This window comes from Chelon labrosus (genome assembly GCF_963514085.1).
Source record: "Chelon labrosus genome assembly, chromosome: 12".
Taxonomy (NCBI): domain Eukaryota; kingdom Metazoa; phylum Chordata; class Actinopteri; order Mugiliformes; family Mugilidae; genus Chelon; species Chelon labrosus.
In genome coordinates this window covers 1716567-1735098 of record NC_140345.1, presented here as the reverse complement: position 1 = coordinate 1735098, position 18532 = coordinate 1716567, and the positions used below count along the sequence as shown (strand labels likewise).

The following is an 18532-nucleotide window of genomic DNA, read 5'->3' as shown; positions in this document are numbered from 1 at the left end:
TGTGTGTTTAAATCCCCTGTCCTGCGCTCTGATTGGCTGGTTGGGTTCTACAGACGCCCCTGATGTTCAGGCATTTAACATCTGGGAGAAAAAAAAAGTGAGCCCTTATGGGGAGCGCCGCGCGAAGAGCTAGAACTGTTGGCTAATCGGAGACACCATCACCCCCGAGGTCGCTCTGTGATTGGAGGGGACTCCTGTCAAGCTGCGGCGCGGGGGCGTGGCCTCAGCGGCAGCTGAACTGTTGTGATTTCAGTGTGACTGGCTCCAGTCCCGGCACGGCAGTGAGGGGCGTCGTTTTGCTGCGTTGGCGCTCTGGGAATACTACTAACCGTTCGCTTAAACAAAACTAACAACTCTTATTTCTTCATCTTCGAGTTTACCACTTCTTCTCTGCGAGAGTATCTCGCCTCAAAAACTGTAGATATGTCTTATTTTTTCCGGCGGTGGAAGTAAGAAGGAAACAGTAAGGTAAGAAGTGGTTCGCTTGTTTGTCGGAGACTTTAGCGATGCTGCTGCAGCTGTGGTTACTTTGCTCATTAAGGAGTCTGAGCCAAGAAAATAAGTCATTTATGCTTTTGAATGGTCCTAAGCAGCTAAAAAAATATATTTAATTTCCCACACGTTTTATGAGCCTGAAGTATTCTCTCACCAAGTTGAATTTGGGCTCCGACTGGTTTAGTTTTTCTCGGAGTCAGACTCATTTTAGGTCTGGAAATGAACACTGCAAGATATGATCTTGCATCAGTGAGGGTACATTGATTTTCTGCATACATGTCATGCAGATTTTTTTGACATATTCTGTATCTATTTTTAATTTTTTTTTGCTGTTAAAACTAAACGCTTCATTAGACCAGCCCTGCGACACTCCGATCATGTTTCCATCTGTTGTTGTTGCTGCTGCTGCTGCAAGAGTCGCCAGCAACTTATCGCCAATAAGTCTATTTGAGTGGCATGTCGCCTCGGACGCTAATTAAATTTGGGATAGCCTACCACGGTTCATTTTCTAGCGGAAACAGGACAAACTTGTTTACTCGAAATCTTGTTTGTGCAGGGAAAGGCGGAGAATGTGCTCTCCTTTCACCAGGAGATAACCTTAACAAATCAGTGTGAGCCTCTGGAACTGTTCGGTTATATTAGAGCGGCACATTTTCCTCGCAATTTGCCGAGATTTTTATTGTGATTACTTCGTCATTTTTTTTTTTTTTTTTTCTTACAGCCAAACTCGGAGGGAAAGCGATGAGCTCACTGTTGTAACAGGTTTCTGTTTTTGCACGCAGAGTTTGAGCAGCAGCAGTCCGTGTTGGAGTTGAGCATTCCCTGCGCCGCACAAAGAGATGAGAAAGCTGTGTTGTGTTTTTTTTCCTCTGTCCTTGCTCGGGAGCCGCTGGTGGTTATTTATGTTGAAATAGATGCTGCTCTTGAGCCCCCCCTTTTTTTTTTTTCCTGCAGAAACGCCACCATGATTTGTCTCAGCCTGTGATGCCATTAGCCACCTCATCTCCCTCGGTGGGGGTTCAGTTTCAGTTGAGGCTAAGAAAAAAATCTCAACAATAAATAAATCTTTCCTCTGCGCAAACAGAGACAGGATACACCACCACTTTTCGATTTTGGCCTGTTGCAAGGTAACAATATATGCCTGGCTCAAAGATCTGCCTTTGCATGTTGTTTCTCTCTGATGCAACTCAAGCTTTGCAAAAGTTTTGCAGGCATTTAAACATTTATATTGAGCTTAAGGGTTACACTGCCTTTACTGAACAGCAGAGGCAACATTTACTCATTCAGAATGTGCCTTTTGTTTAGGGGAGAAACGTAATGGGCTCCCTGGTCCGGCCGGTCAGATGTTTAAGTGGAGGCAGTGTGGTCGGATCTTGTGATTTGCTTTGGTCCTCTCAGCTGCAACAGTGATATCATAGGATTGGGGGGGGGGGGGGGGTGACTAATAGCCTGCGGTTTCCTACCGCAGTTGTACAGCGACTTAGCAATCTTTGCTACTCGGAGGACATTGCATTGTGGTTTCAGGTGATTGTATTTGACATGGAACTGGTCTGCTGGCAAGGAGAGGTGCTGCTGCTGTGTATTACTTCTAGCAGCTGTGCCAGTGCTCTCATTTGTACCATCCATAGTGTATACGCATCCACATTCAAGCCCATGCTCACAATCAACCAACTATGCCCCCCCCCCATTTTTTTTTTTTTTTTGTAACACATTACCATTAGAAGAGTCACATTTTGCTGACAAGTGAGCTACAGTCGGTAGAAGGCCCCAGCAGTACATTCATTTCCTCGTCACCGCTTGAAAATTGCTCTCTCTGCGTCCAGCCAGTCATTTTCGGGCCCTGATAGGTCCGTCACTCAGTTAGCATGGTTAATGGTGCATTTAGCCCAGTGTGTAATTTTATTTCCGATTTCCATTTCGGCGCTTGCTTTTAGTTTGAAATGACAAGAGGACCCGTCGGAGGGGCCCTGTGTGTGCAGATGGCATCTTCCTAATGGTCCTCAGGGTAATGATGGTTGAAATAGGCTCCTAACCAGGGGCTGAGGACTGTGGCCCTTGGGGGACATTCAGCGAGCCCATTTCCATTTTCATCATCAAGATAAAGTGCTCAATTGCTGAATATAGATATATGTAACACTCCTACGCACACAGTTGGTACGCAGTTTGGCATGGTCAGTGGGGGAAAAAAGGTGAATTTCAGTGGGACGCATGAAGACATTTTATATTAAATCACCAAACAAAATTGAAGTTGCTGCACTGACACTAATTTCCCTGGATTTTGAGCTCCGTAGAACTTGAGAGCACTGGATAATATATTTTGGGCTATTGTTGTGACACCTCAGCAACGGCGATTTGTCTGACGTTTCCCAGACCTCGAGCACACGAGTAACGGTTGATGTCTAAAGAATGACTTGGACCTGTGCCGTGCTTCAGGAAGCAACAGTTAATCTCTGCTCCTCATCCACGACATATGGGACTTTGTTTGGCCCTGCACCTGATAGAGGCACTGGTCTGTGGCACCTCATATTTCATGTTGGTAATGGCTGGTTACCCGTGGCAACCGTGCAACCAATGCTAGTCTTGAAGTGCACGGTGGACGAAAGTGTGGGTTACAAAGATGTGAGTTCCAAGGCTGCGTCCCACCTGCCCTCCCCCACCCTTTCCTGGCTGTTGCATTGTGTCCAGTGAAGGGTGTGGGACCCCTGGGGAGTGAATTATTACCTGTCAGCCCGGCAGGCTCCCTGTCATCCATAATCCAGGGCTGATGCAGCACAGGCCGGTCCAGGCTATCTGCTGAAACCACCGGGCCTTGGCCTCCAGGCCTGGCCCCGTTTGGCCACAGCTGGTAAAAAATCGCATTAACATGTTGCATCAAGCGTTACAAATGCACAGGTTAAGAGTAGCAGACAAACCTGCCTCATGCCTCCTGCAGCATGGCAACTAGGCCCTCCATCACTGTTCTGACTGTATGTAGCTTTTTTCTCAGTACTTTTCCGCAGAAACAACTTCTTTACTCTGCTTGGAAGAAAAAAAACTGTCACTTATTGTCACTGTATCTTCCAGGTATAATGACTTGCATGGTTTTTAAAGTTAATTTGCAGATTGCCTGTGGCACAGACATAATATACACTGCCAAGATAGTCGCATATGCTCCCTTATTTGTACAGTCTACTGCAAGTAAAGGTGAATACAGCACTGGCAACGTTTTTTTTTTTTTTTTTTTTTCTCCCACTGGTCCAATCATCAGCTAGTAGATAATAATTACTTCTGATTCCAAAAACAGGCGTGCAGTCGCATCCCTCCTGTGGTCCTTGTGTGGTTAGCGCAGAACTGGAAATTATAGCCAAGCTGATGAGTGTGTACATTCTGGGAGGAAAACCTTTGAGTTCAGCGAAAGGCTAGCGGAGAAGAAGAAAAAGATGGCGGCAGGCGGCAGACCACAAACTGGACAAGTGACAGGCCTCGGGCCGTCCATCCAGACTGGCTGTCTTCCTGTGGTTTTGTCGAGCTGCTCTACAGAAACATTAACCCCTCATCGAACATGCAATTGGGCTTTGTTTGCCAGCTTGCTATGGCCACAAGTAGTGCAGCACGGACACTGGCTGACTGTCTGGTTACGCTCCATGAAGCACTGTGGATGGAGTCCAACAATTAGAGGGGAAATATAACCTGTAGCTTGCAATGTCAGCAGATTGCCAGAGATTTATATATTTAGGCTAGAGAGGGGTCTATGAAAGAATCATTGTTAAGAATTAAAACCTCAGTACGATTTTCAACGCTATTATTCTCCTTTGTTTCATTCCTTTAAGCCATGTGCTGAGCTTTGTGTTTATATTGTGGTTTTGTTTATAAAAAAAAAAAAAAAAAAGCTGCAGTTCTGCTATTAATACTTGTAAATTGACGCTTTTGCTCTCTCTCACTCCTGTATCTATTGCCCTTTAGACGAAGGGCACAATACCTACCTTTTATGTAGTATTACAGATACACACACAGACACCGACACACACATACACACTCTTTGATTTGTATAACAGGGAGGCTGGTTGTGCTACCCACGGGGCAACTTGGAAGCAGCAACCACAACAAAAAGGATCTCTCTTGAAAGGAAAGAAAATAAATCATCCAAAAATGAATCCTTGTCATTTTCATGCATATTTCATGCGAAGAAGTAACTAATGCAGCTTCATATGTGCATGGATTTTCATCGTTTAAAGGATTATTAGTTGGATGACTAAGCACAAAGATCTCCCAAAACTCCCATTCAGCTGTGTCACCCACACTCCCCAAAATCCGGTTTATTTTAAAAACCTTAAGACTCGGTAGCATAATATTATCTCCCTAAAAATTAAGATAAAACTGACAAAACCAAAGACAGAAAGAAAAAGAGTACAGGCACACAACCTCACCTCTAATTCCTCTTCGATTCTCCTCTGTTCTGTGTTTAATGATAGGAAGCAACTCAAATAACAAAAGTGTCCCTTTAAATAGCCTCTGGCCATACATACCTGATATTGATTGTTGAACTGTTAGTTAGGTGGGCTGTGGGGTGGCAAAATCGCATTGGTGTGTGGCTCCAAATGATCCCCTAATCACTTCATAATGTTGGGAGACCTCCTGCATCATTGATTATCCAGTCAGGCTGAACATGGAGCAAATTGCCCTCTGACTTCCTAGTCTCCTGACCTTCTTGCTGGCAGTGGAGAAATTAGACAGTATGTATATTTTAAAAAAAAATGTTGGTTTTTTTTTGTTTTTGCCCCCCCCCCCCCCCCCACCAGTCCCTATTTAATCAAATCAGATGCTTCATTGTTTTTATATAATATGACTTGCTTGACATGAATTAAAAAAAGTCAGTTTTATCTATTCTTAATAATAATAATTAATAATAGGAGTGTGGGTGACGCAGATGAATGGGAGATTTGGGAGATCTTTGTGCTTTGTCATATTATTATTATTAGTATTATTGTTAGTATTATTATTGTAATTGTCATTTCCTGATTATTACATGACATACCCTGCGTACCACAAATAACAACAAATGCTGATTGTTAAACGGTGTACCCATCAGCAAAATGTCCTAAGAGACGGCTATTCCACAGAGACAGCTATCAGCATTATCTCTACAACCACAACACCCTCTAGAAGAGCCAAGTGATTGCAAAGACAGAGACAGGAAGACAAACCAAGACGGCTAGAGATTTCAGTTTGTCAGTTTAGAAATAAGACACATAATATAACACAACAACACATTATTAGACTTTTAAAATATTTACCTACCAAATAATGCCAGTCAGTATTTTTTGCATTTTGATGGTAAACGGTATAATCTGCTTGTATCTTTGTATTATTTTAATGTCTTTGTTTATTATTTAAAGTTTAGTACTGCCTTTTCCACACTTTCTGTTCCCTCTTTGCTCTATTTGTTCTTTTAAATTAAGCTCTGCATTGAAGTGTAAAATGTGGTATATACAAATGGAATTATTTTTGTAGTAGTGTTGTTGTTGTTGTTGTTGTTGTAATGATCATTTTACCACAACAAGACTTATGCGCAGCTTATAGTATCGAGACATGTTCACTGCATATTGTGATTAGTCCGAAATGCAAGTCCTTGTTCACGTGACTCAGCAGCAGGACAAGCACAGAAAGTTGTCCTTTGTTCAGGCTCATGTTCTGTTCTGTTCTGTAGTTAATTTAGTGAAACTAACTGTTAATCCACAATTATTAGCTTCAACTCCAACATGAGCCACCAAATTCCACTCACCATTGTGTGAAGTGCATAGTGAAATGGCGGACCAGTTGGCTAATTACAGAACAATACAGACACACTAGCACACAGGTATAAATGCTTTTGACGGCCTAACCCCCAACGCAGTAGATACGCTGTGCTGTAAATTAAGCTTTACAAATGGTCCAAAATAAATGGACTTTCATCAATCAGTAAGGCTGAGGCAGTCCATATGAAGTAGCTGGTATTAAAACAGGTAGCATGCATAATGTTGAAGTGCTTCTTTCAACACACCGCTATGGTCTGAATGCATTTCAAGCAAGTCGACTTGGCATTGCCGTGGTCAGATAAAATACAATGAAAAACTAATCAGTCCAGTCAGATTTGAACAGGCGGTTTTCCTGGTCGACTGGCTTGGGGATATTAACTGGCTGACAGGTGGCTAAGCTAGTTAAGGAGTATATACAGCTGCAGTATGTCATGTATTATAAGTTCACGTTTGATGCGTGTAGGTCCATGTTTAAGTGTACGGTGTGGATTGAGGCCAAACCACTGACAAGCAGTGTGAATTTTATTATACATGTTGTGCATTATTATTTCACATATTATGACAATACATGAGCCAAACATTTGGCTTCTGTGGGCTGGATGTGGCCTGTGGGCCACTAATTGGAGTTCAGTGCTGCAGGCCCTAGAGACGAGGTACACCGTTTTAAAGAATTTACCCTCAGTTAATATGTGATACTTCTTTTCATAAGTAAAATTTACCGGCAGTCACTCTTTTGGTAGATTCTCAGCTACCTACTTTAGTTATGCTGGTATATATGGTAAATTACTCCTATCAAAAAGGACTGTTGCCTACTCCTTTAATACACCTGAAAGTACAACACAGTATCACAACAGCTTTAGTACCATCAGTTAACCCTTTACAGGGCACTGATTGAAATATTTGGAATTTCAAAATTTCAACCCTGGAGAGTTATTGTAGGCCATAAGAAGACTGTTTTACTTTTGTGAACTTTTTAATTTTCATGGAGAAAATCAAGATTAATTTACCATATATGGTTTCTTGCCCTTAAACGGTAAACAAATGTAAACATCTATTTAGGGCATTAGAATATAAGTGCTGATTCAGACACATTATCACGTCAGACAACATTAGGCCACTTCTTCATGGTACCTAATAAGAGTTATGCTCAGTGTTCATGCAGAGGTGGACCTTGCAGACCACATTTGACCTAAGAATGTTGCCTTGATCTTCCCTGATTGGCTGGGTGAAAACCGCATGCTTCTAAACTTCATGAGAGGCACTGGGATGCGATTTAAAATGTGGGCTGAATGACCAAATATGGTTCCTAGCCCCATAAAGGGTTAATTCGTGCTTACGTCTTCAGGGCTCATTTCTTCCAGAAGATATTGATTTGCCATCATTCCAAAGATGAAAACTCAAATGTTGGAAAGATGGGAGCTGGGGTTGCCCTACACATGAGGAAGATATGGCTTAGAAAATAAATTGCTATGCAGCATGTATGGGAAGAATCCGGCCTGAATAAACAATCCAGAACAAAACAAAGCTAAATAGAGGCACTGGTTGATTGAGAGAAGACACAAGCAATGTATTCCATTACATGCAATGTAGCCATGGTACAGATTATAATGCAAATAGTTGGTGGCCAAGGAGCATATTGCCAGAAAATGGCACAAGTGACAAGGATGTTACAAAAGCTTTGCTAATGTGTCTACATACCCTAAAACCTTCCACAGATGGAATGAGATTATGGGGCTATTAATGAGTAACTCAAATGTATTTACTTTGTTTTGATGATAGCAAGAGGAAACACATTTTTAGCTATTCAATATGTGAAAACATGTGACATACTTTATGACTGTTGGTTAGTTTTAATTTCATATTTCTTGTTCTATAGGAGTATTTTATTAGTTGCTTTTGAGTCTTTGAATATTACTAGATATTTGTTGAATTGCTTTACTCTTTTGGAGGTCTTTTTAGGACATATTACGAATAGTTTTTATTTTTTTTTCACCAAAATCAGCACCATGTTATATTGTTGGGTATTGGGAACAACCATTACCTATAATGCCTTTACTGCAACATTATGCTCTTTTGACATTTCCATCTTCATTGCTGGATGATCGAGGCTCTGGCTTTTCTTTGCTTCATTTCCCAGAGATTGGCTCTCAATCAAGCAGTGTGGGCAGCACTGTAACATCCCTTTCCTTGGATTTTCAATTTGTGAAGTTTTCGATTCTGTTAGTGGAGTTATTTTCTCTGCTGGTTCAGCCATGGCGCCTATCACAGCTTGTACCAACAGCCCAGTTACTCTCCCATTTCCTCCAAACAAACGGCTGTTGTTTCGGGAGGCAATGTATCCATCCATCTTAGTGCTAGAGGTTATTTCCCTGGAAAGATCTACCAGACACCTAGAGCCTCACACCACCTCTCTGCAATTTGGTGACCACTTTCAAAAAGAAATGCTTGGCACAGCTCATATTTGTCTTGTTTTCCACACAAGAAGTTGTTACTGACACATGTCGATTTGAGTTGGAACAAAGGAAACATTTGTGTGTGTTCAGATTGTCTGTTTTTAATGTGATCTGTCTCTGTTTTGAGATATTATTATATGTGTTTTTCTGCACATCAGTAGTATGTCATCACACATTCATCCTTTGGTGATACTAATTAAAAACTCACAGCTGATGGAGTGGTGAAATTAACAGGACAAACTTTTAAATTTGGGTTCAGTATTTAAGAGTCTGCTGCACGCCTTAGCTCCCACTTTGTGCAATTTTAAGATAAGGGAACTGGTTAAATGTTGTTTTTCAAGATAATCTTGTGGAGGATGCCTGTAGAGAAACTTTAAAGGTGCAATTTATAAAATATTACAGGTAAGGTGCCTTTCTCAAAGGTATGAGTTTGTATGTAGTTGGTATATGTTTGTGTTTAAATACTAACTCAAATGGTACTTAAACCAGTGTAAAACAAGAGTAAGGAAAAAGTATCGATCTAGCAATTATTAACTCGCATCAGGGCAGTGATTTGTAATTTTGTTGTGATGGTCCAGTAACATCACCCATTGCTAGCACATGAACAAGACACTGCTACCATATTGAAGTTATCCAACAACCAACCTGCTAGGCATGCTGTGGTGACCATTCTTCCAGTACTCCAGTACCAGTAAGAGCAGTGTCCAAGGGAGAGGTTAAAAACAAACTCTAGCTGGCTGGCTGTCCTGTCCATCCTCTTCAGTGGTTTCCTGCCAAAAGAGTCAACCATCGTTGCATTTACTGTTTAATTCATTGACTATCTGTCCTTCAACATGATTGAATGCTGGGCTTCTTTCTCTCATCTCCAAGGGCTGACTAGATTAACTCACTATCACACCTTGTAGCAGAGATGTGTATATATGCGGTTACAGGCTACCACAGGTTGGTTCTGATATGTAGTCTTGGAAATGTCAAAGCATTGCTAAAAAAAAAACCAAAGTGCTGATTGTTTTTTTTTTTTTTTTTTTTTTTTTTTTGTTTCCCAAGCACAAATGTAAAAATGTAAATAGTTCCCTCCTCTCAATTGAGTTTCTAGTCCTATATGATTGCAAACTCAGTATAATATGGTTTTGGACAGCTTGTCAGACAGAAAAAAAGGAAATGATGAGGACTTTCAGCACTGGTTTACCCCAGTTAAATTGCAAATTTATTCAGTTTATAGTGAAAGCAATATAGCATGTGTGTGTGTGTGTGTGTGTGTATGTATGTATATCACATTTTAGTTGACCAATGACAATAATTGATTATTAGACTAAATGTGTGTAATTCTAAGAAATGCCCTGCGCTGAACTAGGACTTGGAAAGAGCAGTGTAGATGTTGGTGAAGGGGTCACCATTGCTGTGAGTTTTGCAGAGGTAATAGAGAAGATCCACTCAACATAATGGGGTCAATGCAAAGCAATATAGAAAACAGATTTTTTTCAAGTGTGACTTAAAGATCATAGAAAGTGGCTGATTTGACAAATCTCGGCTAAAGCAATTAGGTGGACATCATGAGGAAGGGGGTCTACTGCTTAGTTACTATAGAAGTAATTCTAAATTATGACCATGTCTCATTGTTGCTTATTGCACTTTTTCGAAATGAGAATTTTTATGGTCCTGAAACGTGAAATGAAGCAGGAAATTAAAAACCTAAGATAAGCGCTTTTTACTCTCCTATTCATCCTAAGCTGCCGCCTTCACGCACGTAGTAAGGACCCATCAGATCCTATTCCTGTTCTCCACACAGTCAGGTGACAGGTATTCACATATTTAATTTATTTAAGAAAGAAAATTTGTTTTTTCCCTCTAGAGAGTTATCACGGGTCTTTTGAAATGAAATAGGCTCTCCTCTCAGCAGTAAAATGTGACGCACATACTTTCAATGAGGGTCCTAACTGCATCTAATTTTCCGACTTTCTAAAAATAGCAGAGTTGCTTGACCTTGTTCTTTGAAAAGTTGGCCAAGTCCCCTCACACCTCATGCACTGTTTAGACTTTCAATGGACAGCAGAAGTTAAACCCTGCAAGCCTAATTTTAGGCAGAAAGTTCATTGATGGTTTATGAAACTCAGATTGGATTCCCAACTCTCCTTCTCCCTCAGGCTCTTTATCCGATTTCTTATGCATGCACCCTGTGCTTTGCAGATAGGAATTTTGGCTGATTTTCTCCAAACAACACTTCGCATACCCTTCTGCTTAAATCTGGAATGCGTGTATGTTTTACCTGTGTGTGTGTGTGTGTATTTGGGGGTGGATGTTGCCTGTTTTTAATCTCTACTTAAGCTTGCACGCTATTATTTGTTTATATTTTAGTGGTCACCATATGTGTAGGGGATATTTGGCTCGGACACTGTGCACTAAAGTATGCTCGCCTACACTTAGCTTGGTAGTTTTCATCCATTTCTCAGAACTCCAGGCTTGTTTTTATTGAACTGAGGCTATTTTTAACCTGGTCTTTGGGGGGGGGTTCAGGGGTTTATCAGGGGGTTTCAGTTAGTGTCATATGAATCCAAACTGGGCAGCAGTCCAGGGTGAGTAAAACACATCTCCCCCTCCTCCCCTCTAGTGCCTTGAACTCCTCTTGTGTGTGTGTGTGTGTGTGTGTGTGTGTGTTTACATTCTAGTATAACTATCTTTCTGAGGACCAGTCTGAGTTTTACACCATGGGAGCGAGGACAATTTGACCGGTCCTCACTTCTTTACAAGGCTGTTTGAGTGTGTGTGTGTGTGTGTGTCTGAGAAACATGTGTTGACTCACCTCTGCAGATGTGTCTGTGTGTGAGATTTAATCAAAATTTTAACTTTCTTGGTGAATGATGAATAAAATAACTGGCCTTTTTTCAGTTTTTACACTAGTTTAGGAAAGTTAAAACTAGTGTAAAAACTGAGAAAATGCCAATTATTTTATTCATCACTCACCAAATATGTAAGATATGAATCTAAAGGTATAGTACGCCAAGATCGCACATTAACATTACATTGTTTTCTAATAAATGTATCAAAATATCAGGTTATTTAATTTGGCATGATAAGAATCAGAGAAAAGCTGCAAATAAATATTTGAATGTAATACTTCATCAATTATTCTGTCTATGGACTATATTAATTTGAACACTATGAACTAACTGCAAACTAGCTGACAACCTGTCAGTGGTACATCTTTTGTTTTCTGAATGCTTTGATAAATTATTGTGAATGTGGTCAATAACAAAAACAGATGAAGCTTGTGTTACCTCAGGGCTCGTGTGTCTGTTTGTTGTGATATCTGATATATCTGATACTGTCAGCCTTGAATTGTGTTGTTGAATATCTGATATCTAATGGTCAAGTTGTTTTACTCTAATCCCATTTTTGACAATCTACTTCAAACATGAAAACGGAGAGACCATCAGAGATGGTGATTTTAGTATAACCGTGTGTCTTTGTGCCCCTGCAGTGATGTGGGTGACTGCCTCAGGCTGAATAACATGTTTATTAATTTACTCCAATGCTGTAAACTTATTTCCACCAAGAGACACCGACAAACACAACAAAACACCTCCCACTCAGTCACACGAGCCACTTCCATCTACCAGTGGGTGAATCTTTGTTTGATCTCTCTTCATTCCCTCCCTCGTTCTCCTCCCTGCCTCTGCCGTCTTTCCCCCTGAGGGGCAGTTTCTGGTGACTGACGGCATGCAAGCCAGCTGAGGGTAAACAAAGCTCCAACCACCAGACCACGCTATTGCTTTAATGTCACAACTCAATGTAAGGCGACTGGGTGAAAGGGACAAGGGGGCAACACTCACACTTTCATGCTCAGGACATGTCTGAGGCTGACAGTAGCCCTCCAGCAAAACACTGACAGTCTGCATTGGTGTTGGCCTGTAGCTACAGGTATCAGGAGGAAGAAGTCTGAAGGTTTAGACACATAGACACTGCAAGTGTTTATAGTATTCTCAGATAGGGCATATCATGGTATAAGAAAGGTTTATAGCAATGTATTTGTAGTTTCACATGAGAGTTCTAAAAAAAAAAAAAAAAAAAAAAAAAAAAAAATGTTTACTGATGATGTTGTTCAGTTCCAGGATGAAAACAAGGGCAACTGGACTTGCCACTCATCCAAGTAGCTTCTTTAGTTCTAAGAGAATGCTGGGGAGTTGGGGTTTATCTGTTAATGACCAGATACTTACCTGTAGTTGGAGGAAGCTGTTTTGATCCTGTTTTCTTTCACCAATGAATGGTAACAGCCATGCATGGCAGAAGTTTGCAGGAACTAGATTATTTGCTGGATGACTCATCAAATCAGTCTAACTATTTAAACAATTTAAAAAATATGTTTAAGAGAGTGCCCATGTGTTTAAGTTTTAAAAGTGTTCAAAGAAATGTCCAAGTCAACACATTTGTGTCTGTCAACATTTTTAAATACAAGTAGTTCAACTTTGTACCTGTCCACTTTGCGCTGCCAGTGTGTTATCACTGCTTCATCTCACTGACTTTCATGAGTCTCTTCTGTGTGTGCACCCTGTGAGTCTGTATTATCCAGCATCAATAGGATCTTCTGAAAAAGGATGTTTTACATATTCAGCAGTATTAAACCACATTAGTACACTGTGATCTTGAAAGCAGTTGAGGAAACAAACTCTTTAAAGTATCTAAACGCCTGACAGAGAGATGACTGACTTCAGCCTTTTCAAGTGTTTCTCAGTGTCTGTCATACTGTCACTCATTTAAATTCAGGCATTTGCTTCACAGGTTTAATAATAATGTGCAACATATTAGTGATCAATGGTGATGGTCTCGAACCAACCTGATTTCCAGTTATTAATAGCATGAAAACAGACTTTCACTTAGTTTCTTTTGTGTCTAAGCTGACATCATATACAGTTGATTAAATCCCAGCAATCTTCACAAATTAGAAAGATGCACAATTTAAAGTGAAGACATTTATGAGAAAGGGTCTAGTACAGGAGATGTGGAATTCAATCACGTCTCTTGTGCAAGTTTTATTGACTGTCTAATGGAAAATATGAGTCGTTTAACGAGTACCAGCACCCCCACCACGATCTGGTGCTGTTCCTGCAGCGAGCTCCATTTCTGTGTTTGCCTATCTTCATTCAAAGCCCCTCTGATGTGAAAACTAAATGCATAAAAGAGAGAGAGACTGACTGGTCTAAGCCCAACATATGCGGGAGACACAGGTCAGTTACTGCATCGAGGCGGCCTATTCACCAGGAAGATCTTTTTAATTAGGCTATGTTCTTTTAATTAACCAGCCAGCATAATGTCTGTGTCCATTTGTCACCCCTGCTTTGCTCAGGCAGAGCTCAGTGAAAATACCCTCTTTTGTCTCCTAATAGTTCCACAGGTCCCTGCTTCCTATTATATACCCTCATTCTCTGAAACGTATTTTTTCTTGCTCTCTCTTAGATTAGCATGATAATACCCCATGGATTGGAGGGAAAATGGTAAAGAGCTATTGCGGGACTGCTCATCAGGTTCACTGTGTGTAAAACTGTGGTTATTATCATACTGAATGCACCATCAGTTAAACTAACAGCCTGAATTCCGACATTTATCTCCAATATCATAGACTGGCTGTCAATTGCATAGGGAGCACAATGGCAAATTACTGGTTATGTCTTGCTCCTTGGAGTCTGGATCTTCCCCTTGTGTAATTGTACTATGCTAATTCTGCCCCCCTCCCCCCTCCATGCACTTCCAATGACAGAAAGAAGGTTTACCAACTGTTCGGATACAAAGTGAAATGTGAGTGAATAAATGTGTTGATTTGTACATTGGTACTGGCTGAGAAACTTGAGCACATCCTGTGTTACACCCTCCAGCTCTGGGGCACGGAGGGAATGGCTCAGCTGGAGCTTGTAGCTGTGTTTCCAGAGACAGGGTCAGATGCAGGTCAGGATACCTTGAACTCCTCAGCTGGATTTATTGTGTCGGAGGTGGACAGGGTCGGAGCACACTCCTCCCCTAAACACGAGGACTTTGTTAGTGTCGGACATGGAGCAGACACTGGCAGGGCAGACAAATCCCTGTCACGGTCTCCGAGTGCAACTCTGCTGGGGTCAGAGGTCATGTCTTGGGGGGTATGACGTGAATACTGATTGATTTTCTTAAATTGGTTTTAGGATTGGGGGTGGGGGCACTTTGCCTGGTGATGGCAGAGAAGGGGTCAAACAACTTACCCTTACCCCATACAAGGATGCAGAGTGGGGGAATGTGGTACAAAGAAAGGGAAAAGATAGTGAGTCACAACATGCCCGACTCCCCCGCTCAACTGTGTGCCTCAGTGGGTGTGTGTTTTCACTTTCCCTGAAACAAGACACTAGACCACATGTTTTCCTTTAATAGACAGCTGAGTGGAGAGAGGGCAGGAGTGTGGTCTGTTTACCATTTGGTGGAAGACAGAAGAGGCCACACTTCTCAGTTCTTCTGCTAGATTTATTAGTTTTTCCGAAAAATGCACAACCATGGTGGCCACTGACAATCAGATCAGTCATTCAATTAGCACAGTTCAAAGTGCTTTACAAGTGACTTACAGGCTAAACGGAAATTCCATTTTCACACAACCAGAACCGCAAGACTAACAAGTGAGTAATAATATAGAATGTAACTGTGAATTAGTGCAGTAGAAACAGGTAGGAAAAAAAAGACTTTAACTGACATTTACCTAACAAGTGGAAATTAGATGGTACTTTAAGAGATCACCTGTTCCATTTGAAGGCAGTATTAAAACCTCTACATTTTGTGATGACCTTTCTGATTGTCTTTATGCTTCTGTATTTCAAGGCGTTGTCATAGTGAGCATAATGCATAACAGCTATCAACAATATGGGACAGTGTTAATTTTCCTCGAAACTAATAACATGAGGTAACAAGATTAATGCCATTACAAAATGGACAAAAGAAAGGAAATGGAATTTAAAATAACGAGAAATTAATAAAAACAATCAGTGATTATTTTATCTTTGTAGTAAAGTGTATTTTTGTTTGCCTGTTTTCAGCTGTGTTTCATGTATTGTGTATTGTGTTCACTTTCTGCCACTAAATTACAACAGAAATGGTGTTGCTCTGCAATTTGACTTTTCCCTGACCTAGTGATTTATTTTTTTCATTATATCTGAGCAGCAGTTCTGGGCTTCACATGAGACTGTAATTATGAATAGAAAGTTCATCCTTACTGCAGCAGCATCACGTCAGTTTAATGTCACCCAGCTCCTCAAGTGATGTAGAAAAAGGTCACAAATAAGACAGAAAACTAGAACTCATCATTGAATTTTCCATATCATGGTTGCTGTGATGTTTGAGGTGAATAGTATCCGATCCAGACTGAATTATTCCACACATTTACCACAATTGTTTGGCCTTTTAATCAAAATGCTGATCAATTGCTAATCTTTGAAGCTTAACAAACTTATTTTCCAGCATTTGATGATGCCCCCTGTGCTATTGTGATTATAGTTTGTAAAAGAATCTTGGGACCAGTTTGTTTTGCTTGCAGATCGACTCAAGTCCTACTTGATTAAAAAGACCTTTGTTGAATTAAAACGTACATCTCATGCTACCAAAAATTATAGTTAAGAAGAATGTGTTTTAGTAGTTGGCCTAATGAATAATTCATTATTTATTAAAATAAATAAAAAGGAATATAAATCCTAAAAAGAAAAAAATTTATATATAAAAAATAACACGGTGCAAGAGAAATCTATATGTATGTTGGTCTGTCAGTTTAAATGATTCCAGGAATTGTCCGATGCAAATCCTCAGTCCGGATCATGCACCCTGTAGTTTTGATCTAGGATGACAAGTGAATAAATCTTCCAACAGCGAGCTCCATTGATTAGATAATTGCTGCCAGCTTTGTCCTAACAAGATAGGTGGGTGGTTGGTTGTCTTTTGTTTTTTGGAGAGGGGGTGGGTATGGAGTACACAGGGATGTTTTTTGACATTGCACATCGCGTGTTTGTGCGTTGTTAATTGGAGCTGATGTAACCAGAGATTGTGGTATCATCTCCTGTCCCATTGTCTTGTATCTATTCACCCAATCAATAGAACAGTCATTCCACAAGTGCAGTGCTTGACGAGTCAATGCGTCCATAATTGATTCAGCCGATAGCGAAGGTCGAGAGCCCAATGTATTTCAAGAAAACAAACAAACAAGCAACGCAAACATCCGGTCGACTAGTCCAGAGGCCGAATATTGATTTGTTACTCCTTAAGTTGTGGTTTTGAAATTGTTTAACTGTACATTGCAGTATAGTGTTTATGCATTTCATCAACAGTAGATGAATGCAGCACTCTGAAATGCAATGCAGTTCTGCTCTATTTGGTTTTGTTGTCAGGACTCTTGGCTTTAGATTTTTTGTTGGGTAGTTTTGCTATCAATCACCTCATAATGGTCCTTCTTTTGAGGCTTGTAAAATCTGACTTTTCCAAGAGTTTACACACCCTCTGCTCCTTTACATTGCAAGGGTATAATGGTGTAAGGCACGTGGACCTGATTCTAGCAGATGGCATGATCCACGTTACTAAAGCTGGTTCTGTTATAAAGCACAAACATGCACTATTAAATTCATCTAGATGCATTTAGGGGCAATTTGTAGTCTGGGAAATGAAAGTGCCTGAATGATAGTCTGGAACCTTTGTTGTGCAGCACAGGAATTTGTTTTCTACAAACCCTTATCTGCCTTTTGAGGTTTTGTGTTTTTCCCAGGCAGTGCTGTAAGTTCTTAGAAATGGTACGGGCCCTTGTCTATCAACATTTCATTCCATACTACCAAAACAAGAAAATAATGGCCACATGCCTCATGGTATCACACTACCTGGGATAGGTTATTACTGATACACAAAATGCTGGTTGTACTTTCCATTTGGGACTTGTGGTCCTTTTGTCAAAACAAAGAGAACTTGAGAGTGTGGAGGAGAAAAATAAGCTGGCGAGCTGGCTTTGCTTTAACCTTAACTGAACCATCATCAGCATGTGGCTGCCAGCTGGAGTGCACACTAATCCAGAGGATGCTGCCTCTGCAAGTCTTCCCGGGTTCTGCCACTTAAAATCTGCTCAGTTTGAGGTCAAAACCTCCATCACCATTTGTCAGAATTAGTCAGGTCAAGATCCAAGCAGGTCATTACACATTTCACAGCATCTCTAAACAGCTTAATGATTATGGCCGGCTATCCTCAGGTTCAGTTATGGATGAACAGCACAAAAAGATTTCAATTTAAAGCTTTCTGAAAACAATGGCCACATTAATGAATTTCTAAAATCACAATAAGTACAAAGCTTATTGTGAGTTCTTTTGCACTTTTAACCGAGTGCAAACTCTTCTGAGATTATGCATGAACCTCTAATTGCTTTTTTATGTTTAATGTTAAATTGAAAACTAATCAGCAATGGCTGTGTGCAGTAGGAAATTAAATACATTCGCTGTATGCTCAGGAGCCCACTTCTTTAGAAGCATAAAAGATTGTTTATCAACCCCAGTGAAGCTGTCAGTTACTCAAAAATACACCCTTTTACATATCCGCTTGCAGGCGACGTGTTTTTTTTTGACAGCATACTGTATAAAGCTCTGTTTAGGTTTGTGCACTGGCAAGGTGAAGACGTTTTTCACGGAGCAGATTGCCAGAGCAGATTGCGAGCTGAGATGCCATCATCAGACTTGGCTAGTATGAGGTCTGGGATTTGTCAAATGATTTTGTTCACTTGTAGCAACCTGTCACACAAAGCAAGTTGGTTCACATTTTGGCACTTTACTGATGAAAGTGAAT

At 40.6% G+C, this 18532-nt stretch overlaps 1 protein-coding gene across 2 annotated transcripts in view; it reads left to right on the top strand.

Annotated features, from left to right (window-relative positions):
- Positions 1-298: 298 nt before the first annotated feature.
- The window catches only part of sema6cb (semaphorin 6Cb), a 138972-nt gene continuing 120738 nt past the window's right edge, over positions 299-18532 (top strand). For both annotated transcript variants that reach the window (XM_084557329.1, XM_084557326.1), the window contains exon 1: positions 299-468. The gene's annotated coding sequence lies outside the window, so the exon portion shown is untranslated. The remainder of the gene's footprint in view (positions 469-18532) is intronic.